Here is a 19,628-nt window from a genome sequence, read left to right as displayed (position 1 = left end):
TCACTTACTTTTTATAGTAACAAGAGGCCAGAGCTATTTCTAATAAAACAGTTGCAGTTGGTGTCGTCATTGACACCACTATTTCTTACAAGAAGTTTTATGTGATGACACAAATGAAGAATCTCTGTAAACTGTGAACAGACAAATGTTAGTGTTTATTGACACCACCTATTACTACTGCTGAAGTTTAGCCTGCAAATGGGAAGAGATGGATAATGCATTTGATCTTGGGGATTTAGTCTGGATCCGCCAAGGTAATACTTCAGAGAACAAATACAAAACTGTCCACGAAAAATACCAAGCCCCCAAACCTGGACATTCATACTCCTCTCAAATAAGGATCTGAAAATGAAATGCAGAAAATGAAGTCTTTCAGAGTTTAACCTTTGAGCCACTGGAGGGCAGCAGAGACAGGAGTTTAATACACAAACTTCATTTAACATTCATCGACCAATTCATAGATTTGTTCGTTTAACAGTTAATGAGTGCTCACTATATGCAAGGCATTTACCGTTTATTATGACTAAAGTCATATGTAAACTTTTTCATTAATTATTTCTATCGTGATAGAACATTTCACAGACATTTCTAGTTGAATCCCTACTGTATCTAGTATGGATTAAAATCTACATGTTTTTGCATAGTACAATTGAGAAGCCATAAAATTATAGAATTTTAAAGGTAGCAAGAAAGTCACAGATCACCCATATTACTAATCTGTCTTTGGTACAATGTAATTATCTTTCCTGTTCTTTCCTGTGTGTAAAATATTTATTGGTTTCCTTTTTTGACCTGCTCATTGTCAATGTTTAGGACAACATGGGAGAGTAAAAAACGAAAGTAAAAGTCAACCAGAAATAACTATTGTTAGTGCAACTCCTTCTTACCCTGCTTTAAAAAAAAAGAAAAGAAAAGAAAACAAATTTAAGTTGATTTTGGAGTTGCCTTGTATTTTGACTCATCATGATACATCAAAGCAAGACTAAGCCACTTAATCTTCTCAGTAGGAAAGACGGGAGCATTACTGATTTCAGTACAAAACATTTAATAATAAATTAAAATTAAACCGTGTGAAAAAGGAGAGTGTGCTTAAGTGTGTGCATTTACCATCAAATATTTCAATCCACGTAGTCAAGTAGTGGGACCAAGGATAATTTCTCTTACTTCACACACATGCCACTGTAAAATGGCCTCACCAAAATAAATGGAAAAAATGTATTTCAATTTTCCATTTACTCATTCAGCCAATTATCACCAAGGCCCTATTTCACGTAACGAGATTTCCAGAGCAAACAATTGTCCTTGAGGGGTAGCCAGTCCAGTAGAAGAGGCAGACAAGTGAATAACTTGCTGGGTTAGGTGCTAAGAGGTGGAAGGCATGGCATGTTAAACGTGGTTCATAAGAGACACACCTGATGGAGAGAGCTCAGGTGTAGAGTATTTGACTGCATAAGAGGCTCACCCGACCAGGCTTTATTCCTTAGAGAAGTTTTAGCCAAGGAGATATTTAGGCCAGAAACTAAAAAGCAAGCAAAAAGAATCAGAAAAGGAGAGGAAGAAAATTATCTGGGCAGTGGAAATGCATGCAAAGGCCTGACTTCTGTGAACGCTTAGTCGTTCAGTGTGGCTGGAGGGCAAGGGCGAGCGCCAGGCCAGAGAGGTAGCAAGCGTGAAACCATCAGGTTTCTGTAAACCCCATTAAGGAGTTTGAACTTTATTATATAATTTTAACTTCACAAAGTTAGTTCTGGTTAGTATGTGGAAAATGGACCAGAGAAGAAAATACAGGAGGAAGGGAGTCCAGTTCTATCTATAAGATGATGAATCAATTTCATTTAAAATTATTTAGAAAATTATTGATTCATTACAGAAACTTGTAGAGAATCTAGACACAGCAGGTGTTTGATGTATATTGAATAATGGTTGAAAGGTTGAATATATTTGTAAACAATTGAACATCCATATTTAGACTTCTCCGAGGAGACTGTTGGCCTATTGCTATTTCTTCTACCACAATTTCAGCATCACTATTTTAATACCACTTATTTCTGTTTCTAAATCAATATCAGACTTGAGTTGTACACAGTGCAAAAGTGAGCCACTTAATCTTCCATTACTGCTGTCCCAAACTGGAAAAGTCTGATTTTTATCTAAACGTGTGCTTTAAGTTCATCGAGGAAGAGTCTATTTACTTTATCGGATTTCTTTCACTGGTATTATTGCTTGAGTCCATCAATGTCCCTTGGAGAATTTATTTTGGTAATCTAGTCATCTGTTAAATGTTTATCTATAAAATGAATGAGACTATATGGAAATTCATCATATTTAATGGTACAGATTATAAAACCAGATCTGCATATTTTAAAGAAAAATTATTGCACAAGTTGTGTACATAGCACATAAAATACTGTTTCCTCAGGCACAGCATGGTCATAAGGTCAGAGGGAAAATCAGAAGGGAAGTGTCTGATTGTGACAAAAATTATGCAGCTCTATGTTTCTTGAGTAATTTGTCTTCTGTTTGTTAAGAAACAAGCTAGGAGGAATGGAAATTCTTTTTCCGATTTATTTCCTTTACGAAACCTTCATGGAGGTATTTCAAGACTGCAGAGTCTGGGAATGAAATTTTTAAAGCATGACAAAGTATTATAGAAGCAGACGGCGCTAAAGGATTTTTTTTTTAATGTGGAGGAAAAATTACATAAAACAAGACAGTTAAGTCAAAGAAACATTTGAGTCATCTACAGCTATTAATGTTTTAGTTTGATCATTTGATATCTGTGATGTTCACTTGAAATTGCTTAAATATAAGCCTTTCCAAATTTTTCTTTTGAATTGCAAATTAGTTGTAATACACTCAGAAAAACAGAAAGGAAAATAAATTTAGCAAATAGCATTCCTAAAGTAATTTTTAAAGATCAAAATCAGTTTCCACATATAATTATCAAAAACACACGACATCTCCAAGACCCAGATGGCTTGAGTAAAAATATTAATGCTTTCTAAGCCAAAAGTTACAAACTTACAAAGGTGAAACATTTTGCATTGTATATGTAAATACATTAAAAAATAGTCCATCATTTTAAATTCACAAAAATGTATTTGAAAAGGCCTTAAAATAATTACAAAACCACTGCTGGGATAAGTAGATGTTATTCTTCCTATTCATATATGCAGAAGGTGGTGATTAATGAGTAAAAAGACCACATGGATCAAAGAATGTAGGCGCTTCTGAATTTCACTGGATAAATTAATACCAGTGATTATTATGGGGTGGTGAGAAACATCGGAAGGTAATGTTTTGGGGAGGTGAATGATGGGAGAGAAATGGATAGGATGAGAGATCGAAGGATTGTCAAGGATGATAACTTCATCTGGACATGTTGAGTTTGAAATGCCCATGGAAACCTGGATGGATGGATCCAGGTTGTACGTGACTGAACAAGTTGAGTTTGGAGGGAGGTCTGGACTGGAAATGGAGATTCGCATGGCATGAATACTTGAGAGTGGGTGAGGTCACCAAGGGGAACGTGTAGAGATGACAGTATGTGGCCAAAACCAGGAATATGCATAAAAGAAGCTTTTAAAAAATGATGGAAGGAGAAGGCAGAAGCCTAGAAAACTAAAAAGAGAAAGCAGATGATCACAGTGTGAGCAGTTTCCACGACCTATTGACATTAATTTTTCGTTACCCATTGACATTCATGACAAACATTTACCAAATAAGTTTGGACGTGTCGGTTTTTACCAAAATGGTGTTCTTTTCTTCACAACCTTGCAATGAACATTTTGAAGTGGTAATTTTCTAGCTAGTTTCATATTCAGCATGAAACCAGGATGAATGGAAAAGAAAACAAAGTACACAGGTCTAGAACATAAAATAAGGTTCAGTTCATAAGCCACGTAGCAGGTTCTTGGCAAAACCCAAAGATAAGAAGGAAGCCAAATGGAATGTTGGAGCTATGTCAGGGAGATGACAGTTCTGGTCAGAATGGCTGGTAGAAGGCTAACGTGGCCTCTGGCTAGCCGCCCCTAGTTTACCCTGTCCAGAGTTCCCATTAAAATATTGACAAAATCCAGACAATAGTGACAATCCAAAATAACAAACAGTAAAAATTAATATTAACAGAATGTTGCTAGAATCTGGAAGAAATTTCTAGTAATTATTGGGCCAATGAAGGTAAATTTGTTTTTAAAAAATGGTTTGTGTTCTACGTGTTCTTCACTGCATGAAACAAATCTGTTCCTTGCTGGGAACAGCCTTTGGGGCTCTTGGGAGCTACCTGACGTCTCAGCTTCTTCATTAGTAAAATCTTTTTATTGGGATTTGTTAGGATGAAATGAGCTAATGCAGACTAATTGCTTATCAGAGTGCTTGGTACAAAACAATTCATAAATAGTAGTTCCAAAACGGCTCCTCTCCCAAGTTGGCAAAAAATACTGATTAAAACAAAAAAGAATGAACATTCCAGATAACAAAAACTGATAATGAATATTGACAGACAGCCTGTTGCCAGAATCTGGGAGGAATTTTCACTAGTCACCAACCTGAATGAAAGTCCAGTTTTTTAAACATTTGTGTATTTTTGTTTATGATTTTTGGCTGTGTTGGATCTTCGTTGCTGCACGTGGGCTTTCTCTGGTTGCGGCGAGCGGGGGCTACTCTTCGTTTGCGGTGTGTGGGCTTCTCTTTGCTGTGGCTTCTCTTGTTGCAGAGCACGGGCTCTAGAGTGCATGGGCTTCAGTAGATGCGGCGCGTGGGCTCAGTAGTTGTGGCTTGCGAGCTCTAGAGCGCAGGCTCAGTAGTTGTGGCGCACGGGCTTAGTTGTTCCGCAGCATGTGGGATCTTCCCGGACCAGGGCTCGAACCTGTGTCCCATGCATTGGCAGGCGGATTCTTAACCACTGTGCCACCAGGGAAGCCCTGAAACTCCATTTTTAAAGTGTCTTTTTTTCCTCATTCTTCAACTCATGACACAAGGCTATTATCATCATCACCATCATTTATAACTTACGACATGCCAAGTACTGTGTGGGCTCTAGGGATCCTTACCCATGAGTCATCCTCAAGGATCTGGAATCTATGGAAACTGTATGCAAAATTCTGAATTTTTCTGGAGAGAGGATCCATAGCTTTCATAAGCTTCTCAAAGCATTTTGTGCTCCCCCCTCACCCCAAACAGACTAAGAAACAGTCTAGTAAAAACTCTCGTTTTAAAGAGCCCAAATGGGCTGTCACCACATCATGCCATGTTCACTTGTGTTAGTCACCACCCATAGCTTCTTATGCCTTCAGATATGAGCTCTCAGATTGGCGAGAATAATTCTAATTTGGAAGAAACAAATGTACATATTACTGATTTTATTATTTTTTAACTAAAATCTGCTAAATAGCTTATTCCTAATTTTGAAAGATGACCTTATCAAATTCTTTAATATTTTCTGATATTTCCTCTCTCTTGTCACTTTTCGTATCTGTCACTTCCTTTAAAACCTAGCATCTTAAATCTAGGATTTAGCTCTCACACTAAAATGCCATTTTGTTTGGGTATTTGCATGTTGTCTTAGAATTTGGAAATGTCACATTCTGATGTTTCAAAAAATTCAGGAGTTCCTGAAACTGAAGCCATTGCTTTAACACGTGTATGAGTACTTGATGGGAACCAAATGTTCTCTCTCCACCTTATCGTAAGACCCTCATCACCCAAGGCATAGAAAGAAAGTACTAAACAAACTTCAGAAACTGAGTTGTCATTTGTGTAAAAATGGATAAGCACTTGCAGAGTAAAAAGAGTATAAAAATTATTAACCCTAAGTTTAAGCCTAGAAGTTAAAAAATAGAAGGTGGTGAGCAGACACAAAATTGTTATATTAGAACTCTTTTGTGGAAATTACCCCCAAAACAATTATTCATGACCCTGGTGTTTCCAATTCTTACTCTAACAGGCAATTTTCAGACACTGATTGTTTTTTTTTTTACAAACTGCCATAAAAGTTATATTATTATTTCAAGATTCTTGGCATTTGGTTTTCCCTTCCAAATGACCTCACTTAATAGTGGATCATCAGAAAACCGTCAGGCCTTAATAGAGATCGCGTTGTATTTTAGAGGGGCTAGTTGTACATTTTCGAGTTCAACAAAAGGCACTTACAGTCACGTAACCTTGTCACCCCAGGTAAGAAAATTGGGAAGCTCCGCCGGTATGGTAGCAAACCAGTTCCATCACAAACAGAATCTTTTTTTTTTTTTTTTTTTTTGCGGTACGCGGGCCTCTCATTGTTGTGGCCTCTCCCGTTGCGGAGCATAGGCTCTGGACGCGCAGGCTCAGCAGCCATGGCTCACGGTCCCAGCCACTCCACGGCATGTGGGATCTTCCCGGACCAGGGCACGAACCCGTGTCCCCTGCATCGGCAGGCGGACTCTCAACCACTGCGCCACCAGGGAAGCCCCAGAATCTTTATGTGTTCTTCTTACTTTTCAGAACAGAGTCAAATCTGAGACTGTTTATTATATACTGAAAAGCAGAAATGTGAGTTACTAGTTTACTTTGACATTCTTGGTTAGGACTGATCGTTTGCACTTGCAAAAAAAAAAAAAAAGACGTAAAAGCTGAACATTAATTTTTAAATATCACCAGAAAAATAACTATATATGTATTGATATAATGCTGATAGGATTCTATAATAGAGGACAGACATGATGCTAAATGAAGGAAGCCAAGCACAAAAGACCGCGTATTGCGTGATCCCATTTGTCTGAAATGTTCAGAGTAGGCAAGTTATAGAGATAGAAAGTCAATGAGTGATTGCTTAGAGCTGGGAGAGTAAGGGAGATGGGGAGAGGCTACCCATGGGTATGGGGTTTGTATTTGGAATGATGAAAATGTACTAAAATTAGATTAGGATGATGGTTGCACAACTGTAAATATACTAAAAACCATTGAATTGTACACTTTAAATAGATGAGCTTTATGGTGAGTAAATTATATCTCAATAAAGCTGTTAGAAACAAATATTCATTCAATACTGTTTTTTCTGGAGGGGGCATTCTTGAACATTAGACACTTTTGCCTTAAAAATACTCAGGGTAATTTTGAATTTCTCATTATATGACATTATCCATTTCGGGGGTAATTTCTCAAAGATCATGAAATTTTTATCATGTATCTGTATAATGATATTGAAATTACTATTGAAAACTTCCTTCAAATCGGTGCTTTGGTACTAAATTTTTTCCTCTTTTCACAGAATCATATTTATTTAATGAATACTCTTAATAGTTGAGTTCCTGTACTCTAATCTTTTGCTGTAAAAGTATGGTCCAGGGATCAGCAACATTGGTATCATCTGAGAGAATATTAGAAATGCAGAATCTTAGGTCCAATCCCACACCTACTAAAGCAGGCCTGCCTTTTCACAGAATCCCAGGCACAGAAAAGTGACTCTGATGCAAAGGAAAGTGCTCTGAAGCAGTGGTTCTCAAAGTAAGGCCTCCAGGACCACAGCATCAGCTTCAGCTGGGAATTCATTAGACATGGAAATTCTCAGGCCCGCATCCAATCCAACTGAATCAGAAACTCTAGCCGTCGATATTTTATCAAACTCTCCTGGTGATTCTGATCCTGCGGAAATTTCCTACACGATAGAGTCCCTTTGGTGCACAGTACAGTCACCTGGGGAAATTTTAGAAATCTTGATGCCCAGGCTGCAACTCATACAAGTTAAATCAGAGTCTTTGTGGATGGGATCTATGTATCAGTAGTTTAAGAAATTTCTCAGGTGATTCCAGTGGGTGCTCAAATTTGAAAATCAGTGTTCCAAAGGAGAAGAACTAAGCACATTCGTGTTATTGGTTACTCCAACTGGCTGCAGTTCTCAGAGTTACTTTAAGCTATGGGATGACATTACGTTTTATCTGAAAATAATTGATCTGTCACAGGAGAGTTTTTTTCATTCTTCATTCCTCTCACACTCCATTTTTTTTCTTCACTTAATCTAATATAAATCCTCTAGTGACAGTCACACTACAAGTGTGGGAAACATTTCAAAGTGAAAATCAAGCCCTAGCTTTTATAATCCTAGCTACTTAAGGGAAACAAGAGAACAAAAAGAAAACTGCCTGTTTAGAGAAGGGGCAGAGCATAAAGAAAGAGGTAATTATGTGAAAGAGGGGATGGTAAGCAGGGCCTGCTGCTGCCAAAAGGGAAGAGGTGAGTAGGAGTTATATATTTGCTTAGAAAGCAAGATGAGTCCTTGCCGATTCTGGTTCTGAAAAACAAACAGAAACAAAGATGGGGCAAGGGCTCAGCTCAGAGAGGCGTTGGTGGCAGCATTCAGGTGTTTCTGCAAAGGTGGGGAATCACTTCAATGAGAAATTGGTCAACATGTAACTAGGAGGAAAAGTCCAGTTTTGCTGAGACCATAAACACCATGACCTGCTGGTCTTAAGGGAAGGTTTCGGATGAGAGTTAACGTTCCCAGGGAGTGTGCGAGAGGAACGAGGCCCAGCTCTGGTGGTTTAAAGAAATCCATATTAATTATGGGGGGTGGCTCTTGGGAAGTTCAAACATTATAACTTTTGGGCCTAACTGTTGAATCTATTGCACACTCCATTGCTTTTGTATTCTCTCAAAATGTTGCCAGGAATGCACCTTGTCACGCCTGTCAAGATGCTGGCAGACGCTGCCTGGAAGTATATATTTGGGAACACCGCTCCAAAACTGTAAGAAATGGGTAAAAACGACTTCATCACTTTCAGACAGAGTTGAGAACTATGCTTTGGATGTGTGTGTTTTCCATTTTATAAACGAACAAAAACTAACTGGAAAGCTGACAAGAGAGGAAGGGCCCTAGATGTTAATTCCTAAACCATAAATCTACAGACATAAGCTATACAGAAACACATTGAGTTCTCCCTTAAATTACAGTGAAGAGCTGGAGCAGATGTACTTTTAGGGTCCTAACCTTGCAGCAGTTATTGGAACAAATAACAGTTAGTTCCTCTGAGGACTCTGTTGGTCCTTAAAAGAAATAAAGCTCATGAGAAAAGCCACATACTACTGAAAACTAGTTGATTTGAGGAGTGTTGCTGGATGAAGACAGCCCCTCGACAGAGGGCTTGGCCATGTAGAGAGTAGCAGGCAAGTGCTTTGAACCTTCCTGAATGTGCACTAATACAGAGTACACACATGCTGCTGAGAAAGTTTTGGCAGAGGGCAGTGGGGACGGGGCTCCTAAGAGAGGCTAATCAGATTCTTCAAATTTTTCTGCAAAACCTAAGCTATCCAAGGTTCCTAAAGATTGTATTAATTCTCCTCTCAATATAGATATTCTGGGAAGGGGAGAGGGATGGAATTAGAGGTTTATAGCAAAAAGGATGGACTGATGAAACAATGATCAAGATTCAGGACTAAGCTTTGATGGTAGCTGGAGTTATGGAGATGAGAACTCAGCCTGAGGCTGGAGAAACAGCATACTGGGAGCAGGCAGTGGTCCTGAATAAAGCCCGGAGAGCCTCCTGAGATAGATACCCTCTATTCCCCCCAAATTTAGTTTGGGTGACTTTTGGTAGTTTGTAGTTTTCAAGGAATTGGTCCATCTCATAAAAGTTGTTGAATTTGTGTGATAGAGTTGTTTGTAGTATTCCTTTGTTGTCCTTGTAATGTGTGTGCGGTTTGTAGTGATATCTCCCCTTTTAGTCCTGATATTGGTAATTTGCATCTTTTTTCCCCCATGGTCTGTCTGGCTAGTTTTAATCAGAGAACCATTCCTTGGTTTCATTGATTTTCCCTACTGTTTTTCTGTTTTCCACTTCATTTATTTCTGTTCCTTTATTTAGGGAGTATACTCCCCTAATAATGCGTTCATTATTTCCTTCCTTCTACTTGTTTTGGGTTTAATTTGTTCTTTACTAGTTTCTTAAAATGAGGTTAGAAAATCAACTTGAGACCATCCTTCTTTTAAAATACAAGCATTTGATGCTATAAATTTCTCTCTAAATACTGCTTTAACTGCATTCCATAAATTTATGATATGGTGTATTTTCATTTTCATTCAGTTAAGAATATTTTCTAATTTCCCTTGAGACTTTTTTCTTTGGTCCATGGGTTGTTTCATTTCCAGATGTCTGGGGTTTTTCCAGATGTTTCTCTGTTTAATTTCTGATTTCTAGTTTAATTCCATTATAGTGAGCACATACTTCATATGGTTTCAATTCTTGTAAATTGATTAAGGCTCATTTTATGGCTCAGGATAGCATCTATCTTGGTGAGTGTTCTACGAACACTTGAAAAGAAGATATATTCTGCTATAATTGTACAAAGTGTTCTATTAATGACAATTACTGTTGCTGAAGTCTTCTGTGTCCTTGCTGATTTTCTATCAAGTTCTTCTATTAATTACTGACTAGAGAGATCTCCCACTATATTTGTTAATTTCTCTATTTCTTCTTCCAGTTCCGTCAGTTTTTGCTTCATGTAGTTTGATGCCTGTTGTTAGGAGCATACACATTTAGGATTATTATAGCTTCTTCTAGAATTCACCCCTTTGTCAGTATTTAATGTCCTCTGCTGTCCCTGATAATATTTCCCTGTTCTAAAGTCTACTCTGACTGTGATAATATAGCCACTGAGGTATCCTTTTGATTGGTGATTGATTTCACAGTGTGTCTCTTACCTTCCTTTCACTTTTATCAATCTACTATATTTACATTTAAAATGGGTTAACATATAATTGAGTCCTTTTGAAAATCTAACCTAAAAGTCTCTGTCTTCTTATTGAAACGTGGAAATTTAGAAGCCTTACATCCACATAGGTTCCTTACATCACTTTCTTTATGTTATAGTTGTAATACATATTCATATACTCACATTAAAAATACCATCAGACAGTGTGGTAAATTTTGCATTTGATAGTTATACTGATTTGAAGAGAATGTGTAAAAGGAGAAAAATAGTCTATTTACCTTGATATTTACCATTTCTGTTGCGCTTCCTTTATTTCTGTAGTTACATTTTACCCCTTGTATCATTTTTCTCCATCTTTTAAGAGCTTCCTTCAGCAGTTTTTTAGAGCAGGTCTGGTGGTTTCTAATTCTTCTAATTTTCCATCAGCTGAAAATGTCTTTATTTTGCTATTATTCCTGAAGGACATTTCGTTGGCTATTGAATTTGAGGTTGACAATTCCTTTCCTTCAGTGCTTGAATGTTATTTAACTACTTTGGCCTCCATGATTTTTGATGAGAAATCCTTAGTTACTCAAACTGTTGTTTCCCTGTATGTAATATGTCATTTGTCTCTGACTACTATATGTATAATTTATATATGTGTGTATATATAGAGATAGATAGATATAGATTTAAAAATACATATAATTTAATCTTTGGTTTTTGATAGTTTGATTATGATGTGTCTAGGCATTTTTTTTTTAGTTTGTCCTGTGATGGGTCTCAGAACTTCTTGAATCTGTACATTTATGTCTTTCACTATATTTAAGGAGTGTTCACCTGTTATTTCTTAAATATATATATATATATATATATTTGTACCAATCTATTTTTTCTCTCTTCTGGGACTCTAATGACACAAAATTAGAACTTTGATACTGTCCCACAGGTATCAGAGATTTTGTTCTTTTTTCCCCCCTAATCTTTTTTTGACTCTTTGTTCTTCAGATTGGCTAATTTCTATTTATCTATTTTCAAGTTCACTGAATATTTCCTTTGTCATTGTCATCCCCTTCTGCCATTGAGCCCATCCAGTAATTTTTTAAAAAATTTCAGATATTGCATTTTTCAGTTTTTAAATTTCTATTTGGTTCATTTTTAGTTTCTCTGCTCAAAACTTTTTTTTTTTATACATTTTTAGAGTGTTTACCTTTACCTTATGGGACATGTTTATAATAGCTGTTTTAATATCTTTGTCTGATAATTCAAATATCTAAACAGTCTGGGGGTTTGCATTTGTTGATTGTCTCTTCCTGATAAAAAGTGATCAGATTCTTCTTTTTTCCTTTTTTGTTTTTTGAAGTAATTTTGAGATGTATCCTGGACATTTTGAATATTATATTGTGAGATTCTAGGTCCTCTAAAATCCAGAGGATTTTAACAGGACACCAATTTCTTGTCTTCTGTTTTGTTTTAACAGTGAATAAACCCAGTTAGGTTTAGACCACACATTCTGTCTCTCCTTCTGTGGCAAGTCTAAGGTAAGTTCAATTTTCAAAGCCCTTTCTGTGCTGTTTAGGTCTGCTCCACACACACACCTCATATGGGTGAGTCTAGAATAATGGATACAGGTTTATATTGTAGTCTAGTTCTCAAAGCTATGGTTCTTTGTGTCTGTCCCTGAATTTGCAGCTCATGACTGAGGACTTGTCTCAGTTCATACACAGAATTGGAGGATCTCTTTCTCCAGATCTCTTCTCCCTAGAATTTCCCCTACACACTCTGTCCCTTATGGTTCCTTTCCCTGGTTTTTGGACCAGAAAGCCAGAGTTTCTTTCAAGTTGTACAGTCCATGCTACTGAGAAGGCCATCAGGATGAAGTAGCAAGAGAAAACATGGAGGGAAAATAATGGTGATTCCCTCCAAACTCTTTGAACCACAGGGGCCCTTTTATTTGTTCCTCTAGTCAGAGACATGAGTTTTCTTTATGGGCTTTAGGTGCCCACATTGCTGCTGCCATGGTAAATTACCCTAAAATGCAGTGGCTTAACACAACAAACATTTCATATCTGACATTTTTTATTCATATCTGACATTTCGTATCTGACATTTCATATCCGACATTTCCAGGTGTTGCTAAGCTGGGTTATCTGGCTCAAAGTGTCTTGCAAAAAACTACAGCCACGATGTTGCCCAGGGCTACGGTCATCTTAGGGCTTGACAGTGGCGGCTCTGCTTCCACGCTCACTCATACGGCTGTTGAAAGGTTTCAGAAGCCCCACTTCGAAGCTTACTACCTGGCTGTTGACAGACTGCAGGCCCTTGTTGGCTCTTGGCCAGAGACATCAGTTCCCTGCCCTGTGGGCCTCTCCATCAGGCATCTCACGACGTGGCAACTGGCTTTCCTCAGAGCAAGAGAGGGGGAGAGTGAGCAAAATGGAAAACAGAGTCTTTTGTAACTTAATCTTGAAGGTGACATCCCAACACTTTTGCCATATTTTATTGTTGGAAGTCGGTCATTAAGGACAACCCACATTCAAGGGGAAACAATTACAAAGACACGCATATCAGGAGGCAGGTGTCATTAGAGGCCATTTCAAAGGTTGTCTACCACACTTTCTTAAATGCCCGGTGTGCATGATATTTTTAAATTGCAGTATAATTGACTTACACCATTAGTTTCAGGTGTATAGCATAGTGACTCAATATTTCTATAGATTATACTCCATGTAAAGTTATTATAAAATATTGGCTATATTCCCATGTGTATATTATATCCTTATAGCTTATTTATTTTATATCTATTTGTCTATATCTCTTAATCCCCTTCACCTATCTTGCTTCTCCCCGACCCCTCTCCCCTCTAGTTTGTTTTCTATATCTGTGAATCTGTTTCTGTTTTATTATATTCATTCATTTTATTTTTTAGATTCTGCATATAAGTGAAAACATACAGTATTTGTCTTTTTCTGTCTGACTTATTTCACGAAGCATAATACCCTCCAGGTCCATCCATGTTATTGCAAGTGGCAGAAATTCATTCTTTTGTATGGCTGAGTAGTATTGCATTGTGTGTGTGTGTGTGTGTGTGTGTGTGTGTGTGTGTGTGTGTGTGTGTATTACATCCATTCATCTGTTGATAGATACTTAGGTTGCTTCCATATCTTGTCTATTGTCAATAATGTTACTGTGAACATTGGGGCACATATATCTTTCTGTATTAGTGTTTTCATTTTCTTCAGATACATACCTAGGTGTGGAATTTCTGGGTCATCTGGTAGTTCTATCTTTAACATTTTGAGGAACCTCCATACTGTTTTCCGTAGTTGCTGTAACAGTTTACATTCCCACCAACAGTGTATGAGGGTTCCCTCCCTTTTCCCCACATCATAACCACCACTTGTTATTTCTGGACTTTTTGATGATAGCCATTCTGACAGGTGTGAGATGATATCTCATTGTAGTTTTAATTTGCATCTCCCTGATGATTAGTGATGTTGGGCATCTTTTCATATGCCTGTTGGCCATCTGTATATGTCTTTGGGAAAATGCCTATTCAGCTCTTCTGCCCATTTTTTAATTGGGTTGTTAGTTTTTTTTATGGAGTTGTATGAGTTCTTTATACATTTTGGATATTAACCCCTTATCAGATATGTCGTTCGCAAATGTCTTCTCTTATTCAGTAGGTTGCCTTTTTGTTTTGTTGATGGTTTCCTTCACTGTGCAAAAGTTTTTAAGTTTGCGGAGGTCCCATTTGCTTATTTTTGCTTTTGTTTCTCTTCCCTAAGGAGACATACCCAAAAATATGTTTCTAAGACCTACGTCACTGAGTGTACTTCCTATGTTTTCTTCTAGGAGTATTAAGGTTTCAAGTCTGAAGATACAATATACTCTTAAAAATCATGCACACCAGCATGATTTTTAAGACTATATTATGTCTTTGAGCTTTTTCCATATGGCATGGAAAAATATAAAGTGCTGTCACATGTTTTGTTTTCTTTCTTTCCTGGCAAACATAGATTCCATCTGAGTTCAATAGAAATTAAGGATGTTGAAAAATGCAAGGCAGATCTAGAAAGAGCCAAGGATATGGAAAATGAATGTGGGTATGTTTGGTGCATCCTTTTAACGCTAGAATGGTTTTCTAGTCTGAATATTGTTAGGCAAATTAAGTATAAGAAACATCTGGCTGGAGGAAAACAATGCACAAATTAACAGGATAAACAGAAATTAGTGGCGTATGTTGCTTCATTTTAAACTGTATCAGTTTGCAAACATTGTAAGTCTGAGATCAAATCACATTCCACAAGGGATAAATTATGCCACTGCAAATTGTTTCTTTATAAAGTAGTGAAACAAGAGAGAAGTTCCTATTTTTTAGACCTACATCAGCTGAAGACCCACTGAATATATTAAAGCTCTCTGAAGAGTTAGAATTCTCAAGTATGAGACTGGCAAGTTGAAGAGCAGGTAGGAGATTCCCAAAAGTGACAGATTTGCTTCTAATATTGAGTGGTAGAATGTATTTCCCAAAGAGGTCCACAATAATATTTTTCTTCCACATGATCTTCTGCCACGTGATCTCGCTGCTCCCCTATCAAGAGGTAGAGAGGGTAGTTTCTCTACCCTCTCAACATATAATGAATGAAATAAGAATTGGTAGTTATTGTTCTACCTAAGATGAACATTATTACATATCTGTATGTTTCCTTTTATCATGGTTTTATATGTGCATATTTTTTAAAACAATTCACATGACACCAGTGGGTTTTTTGCCTCCCCCATCCCAATTTAACAGGATGTACTGAGTATTTTTATAGCATTAAATTTTTTTGAAACTATAAGCATAATGACTAAATTTTCTTTTTATGTATTTAATATGCTTCATCTAACCATTCTCTTATTTTTTAAAATTAATTAATTAATTTATTTATTTTTGGCCGCGTTGGGTCTTCATTGCTGCAGGCAGGCTTTCTCTAGTTGCGGTGAGCAGAGGCTACTCTTCGTTGCGGGCTTCTCATTGCGGTGGCTTCTCTTGTTGCAAAGCATGGGCTGTAGGTGCGTGGGCTTCAGTAGTTGTGGCATGCGGGCTCAGTAGTTGTGGCTCGCGGGCTCTAGAGCACAGGCTCAGTAGTTGTGGCGCAGGGGCTTAGTTGCTCTGCAGGATGTGGGATCTTCCCGGACCAGGGCTCGAACCCTTGTTCCCTGCATTGGCAGGTGGATTCTTAACCATTGCGCCAGCAGGGAAGTCCCCATTCTCTTATTATTATACGTTAAGATTATTTCCAATGTTCCTAGCATTTTACTTTTATAATTAGTACCGTAACTTCCAGCCTTGTACATAAATGTGTGTACTCGGCTCTGATTTTCTCCTTAGAAAGGATTCCTAGCTAAAGGATATGATCATTATCATACCTTTAAAAAAAATCATATTATTGAATTAGGCTGCCAAGGGCTAGCCATGTAGAATAGCTCCACTTTCATTAAACTTTAGGAATGGCAAATACATTCCATTGGAGTACTAACATCAGTTAGTTAGTAGTGGTGACTTGGTACTCCTTGATGGGAAGGACTGCAAGACCACATCTGGGTCCAGCAGCAGAGAATGCTGAGATAAATTAGTGGTGTTTAACCTCAACGAGGGATTGGAGAATGAAAGCACACATGCTTTGTTTCTGCCAACCCAGGCTTAGCCACTTCCAGGGTTGAATATATATTCATTAATTTTTGCCAACATGAAATGCAGAAAAAAAAAGTTTCTTGTTTCTGTTATAATGCATATTTCTATAATTATAAATGTGGTTCAGTAGTTATTCATATGCTTGGTGTCCATCTGAATTTATTCTTCTCAGAATCGCCTTTCCATTACCCTTTGTCTATATTTTCAGTTGTCTTGCTAATGTAGACTTAAAAACAATGCTTTTTATACGTAAGGATGATAAAATTTCTTCTGCCATTTTCCAGTTTGTCATTGTCCTTTTAATTTGTTTATGATATGTTATGATGATAAGAGTGTTCATTGCTATGTTGTCAAATTAATGTTTCGCTTTGTGATTTCTTCCTTCGTTTACATGATTAAAACCTTCCACACGCTACAATCTTATAAATGTTCATCTGTGTATTCTTCTGGTTTCTTTATGATTTAATTCATATTTGTCTCTTTAATCCATCAGAAATCTAATATCCTCCTCCTAAGACATTTCAAAGAGAGACGGAGAAGGAGATAAAAAAGACTGAGTAAGGAAATATCAAGCGAATTGAAAACAGTGATATTGATAATGATCATGATAATATAGTTGTAGTAAAGCTGAGGTGCCGTCCAGACATAGTAAAATTCAAGGTAAATATATTAAATGAATAAAGCTGATTTTATGTTGTTGAAGTTACGAAGTTAGCTTGTTAATGAGTATTTATTCACAGAATATAACTATTACAAACATTTATGCATAAAATTTAATATATCACAAAAATATAAAGCAAACCCCCAAAACATAAGTAAAAAGTGTCAAAAAATGACTGTACCAGATTTTAACGTGCTTACAGTCTTGAACAGATGGAACAGATTAAAGTGAATGCGGATATGGAGTATTTGAGTAATGTATACAATAAAGTTGATTTATAAGATAGATGAATTTATATCTTACAACCAAAAATGCTTATTTTTTTCCCCAAAATCTAATGGTATGTTTTACTGTATCCTAAGAAATTTCAATAAGAACAAAAAATGTGCAGTCCTGTTCTCAGACCTCAATGAAAGAAACCTGAAAATTAACTTAAAAATAGTTTAACAAAACGTAAAAACACTGAGTTAAAATAATAACATTAAAATAAAATAAATTCCCCACTTCAATAATTTATGGGCCAAAGAGGCAATAAAAGTCTAATTGTTTGGAGAACAATAATGACACTACACATGAGATTGAGCTAAGGTTATGCTCAGTGGAAATGATATCTGCAAGAGCTCTATTTAAAAAACAGAATAGGGCTTCCCTGGTGGCGCAGTGGTTGAGTCCGCCTGCCGATGCAGGGGACACGGGTTCGTGCCCCGGTCCGGGAGGATCCCACATGCCGCGGAGCGGCTGGGCCCGTGAGCCATGGCCGCTGAGCCTGCGCGTCCAGAGCCTGTGCTCCGCAACGGGAGAGGCCACAACAGTGAGAGGCCCGCGTACCGCAAAAAACAAACAAACAAAAAAACAATAAATGAAAACAAATAAAGAAAGGACTCAAGTTTTGGAACTACAAAAAGAATTATTCAAGATAAAAGCATAAATTAATGTATCAAAAAGCAAAGAGTCCAAGTGTTCTGTAAAAGGCACCACAAAATAGATTAAATGTTTGTGAGAGTAATCAAGAGAAAAAAAAGTCAAATTACCAATATATAACATTGGAAAGAAACTAATACCATACATATGGCGGAGAATATAATAATTGACAATGTATGCTACTTAAATCTTTACGTTGATAAATTTTAAGTCTACATTTAAATTAAGGACAATTTCCTAACAGAATTTAAATTACTAAGACTTTCTTAAGAAGTATAAAAATTTAAATGAACAGATAACCTTGGAAGAGTAATGAAGGAAAATAAAATCGCTATTCAAATATAAAGTGATGGTACTAGTTCTAAGTAAGAAGGTGTAAATACATTCCACCCTGTCTAATGACAACTATAAAATCTATAGGGTGCGTGGAGCCACTATTTGAGGATTCAGAAAGTTAACAGTAGCAGGTAGCTTGGGGAAGAAGACCAGAATGTAAAGTACCACTGAACCAGCAGTGAGTTTACCATTTTCTTCCCCTTCTAGGATCCTCTGGGACTCCGTGCAAGAGTCTGAAGCCCATAGGTAGGCATAGGTGCAGAAGAGTGGGAAAGAGAGAGTATATGTGTTTGTTTTTCCCCTCCCTGTTTTTGTACAATATTTCCCAAATCTCAGGCAATGTCTTGGCAGCAGCAGTGATGGCAGAGGCTGCAAAGCAACATCAGGACCCAAAACTTGGAGGAAGAAGCTTCCTCTCTTATCAGTGGATTTGTAAACTCAGGAGGATGGGGCAGAACCTCACTGTCCTCCTACCATTTGGCCCAAATGCAAAACATAGTCACAGAAGTAAGCAGGAGAGTGAGGCAACTAAAGTCTCAGTTTTTCGGGGCAAAGGACTGAAAAGGGGAACCCCCAGAAAAGTGGCGTGTCATGGGGGAGATCAGGAGGAACAGATGGCTTTGGAGCTTCTGAGCTGCCCATGCAGGCATCTGAGCTCAGTTAGCCGCTGAACTATAAAAGAGAACACCCCCCAGATCCCAGATTGACCGCTGGGGCCTCACACACAGGAAAAATCTTAATAGCATTGCAAAAACTTTGAAATCTGAACTAACACTGGAGCCAGATCCCACAGAACTGCCAGCTCAAAAAAAAAAAAAAAACAATTCTTTCTATAGGACTTAAATAAGACTCAGAATTTCATAACATGATATTCAAAATACTCTGGAAACAATGCAATTTGCCGTCCAAAAAAAAAAAGAAATCACAGCTTTTATGGGAAAAGACAATGCCAGCTGACAGATATTGGAATTATATCACAAAGCAGCTATCATACAAATGCTTCAACAAGCAATTATAAACTCCCTTGAACAAATGGAAAAATAGAAATGTTCTTCCAACAAATAGAAGATATAAAGAAGAATCAAATTAAAATTGTAGAACTGAAAAATATAATAACTGAAATTTAAAATTTGCTGAATGGGCTCAATAGTGGACTCAAGATGACAGAGAAAGAGGACTATCAATCTAGAATTATATATATTACATATATATTATATATATGTACCCATACAATTATATGTGTACACACACACACACACACACACACACACACACACACACGCAGTACCGGGTGCTGGATGGGATGCAGAACCACTAGAACTGATACATTTCTATTGTGAATGAGCAATGGTACATGCACCACTCTGA

At 37.2% G+C, this 19,628-nt stretch overlaps 1 protein-coding gene across 5 annotated transcripts in view; it reads left to right on the top strand.

Moving 5' to 3' along the window:
* Window positions 1–19,628, top strand: part of SVEP1 (sushi, von Willebrand factor type A, EGF and pentraxin domain containing 1) — a 254,513-nt gene that overhangs the window by 22,438 nt on the left and 212,447 nt on the right. For 4 of the 5 annotated variants that reach the window (XR_013829121.1, XM_079927084.1, XM_079927087.1 and 1 more), the window contains 2 exons: window positions 12,143–12,203; window positions 16,836–17,002. The gene's annotated coding sequence lies outside the window, so the exon portion shown is untranslated. Of the gene's footprint in view, window positions 1–11,841; window positions 12,204–16,835; window positions 17,003–19,628 lie in introns of those variants that run through there. The other variant, XM_079927086.1, reaches the window with a different exon arrangement.

This window comes from Stenella coeruleoalba, assembly GCF_951394435.1.
Source record: "Stenella coeruleoalba genome assembly, chromosome: 7".
In the NCBI taxonomy this organism is placed as follows: domain Eukaryota; kingdom Metazoa; phylum Chordata; class Mammalia; order Artiodactyla; family Delphinidae; genus Stenella; species Stenella coeruleoalba.
This window is presented reverse-complemented; position numbering and strand designations above follow the sequence as displayed.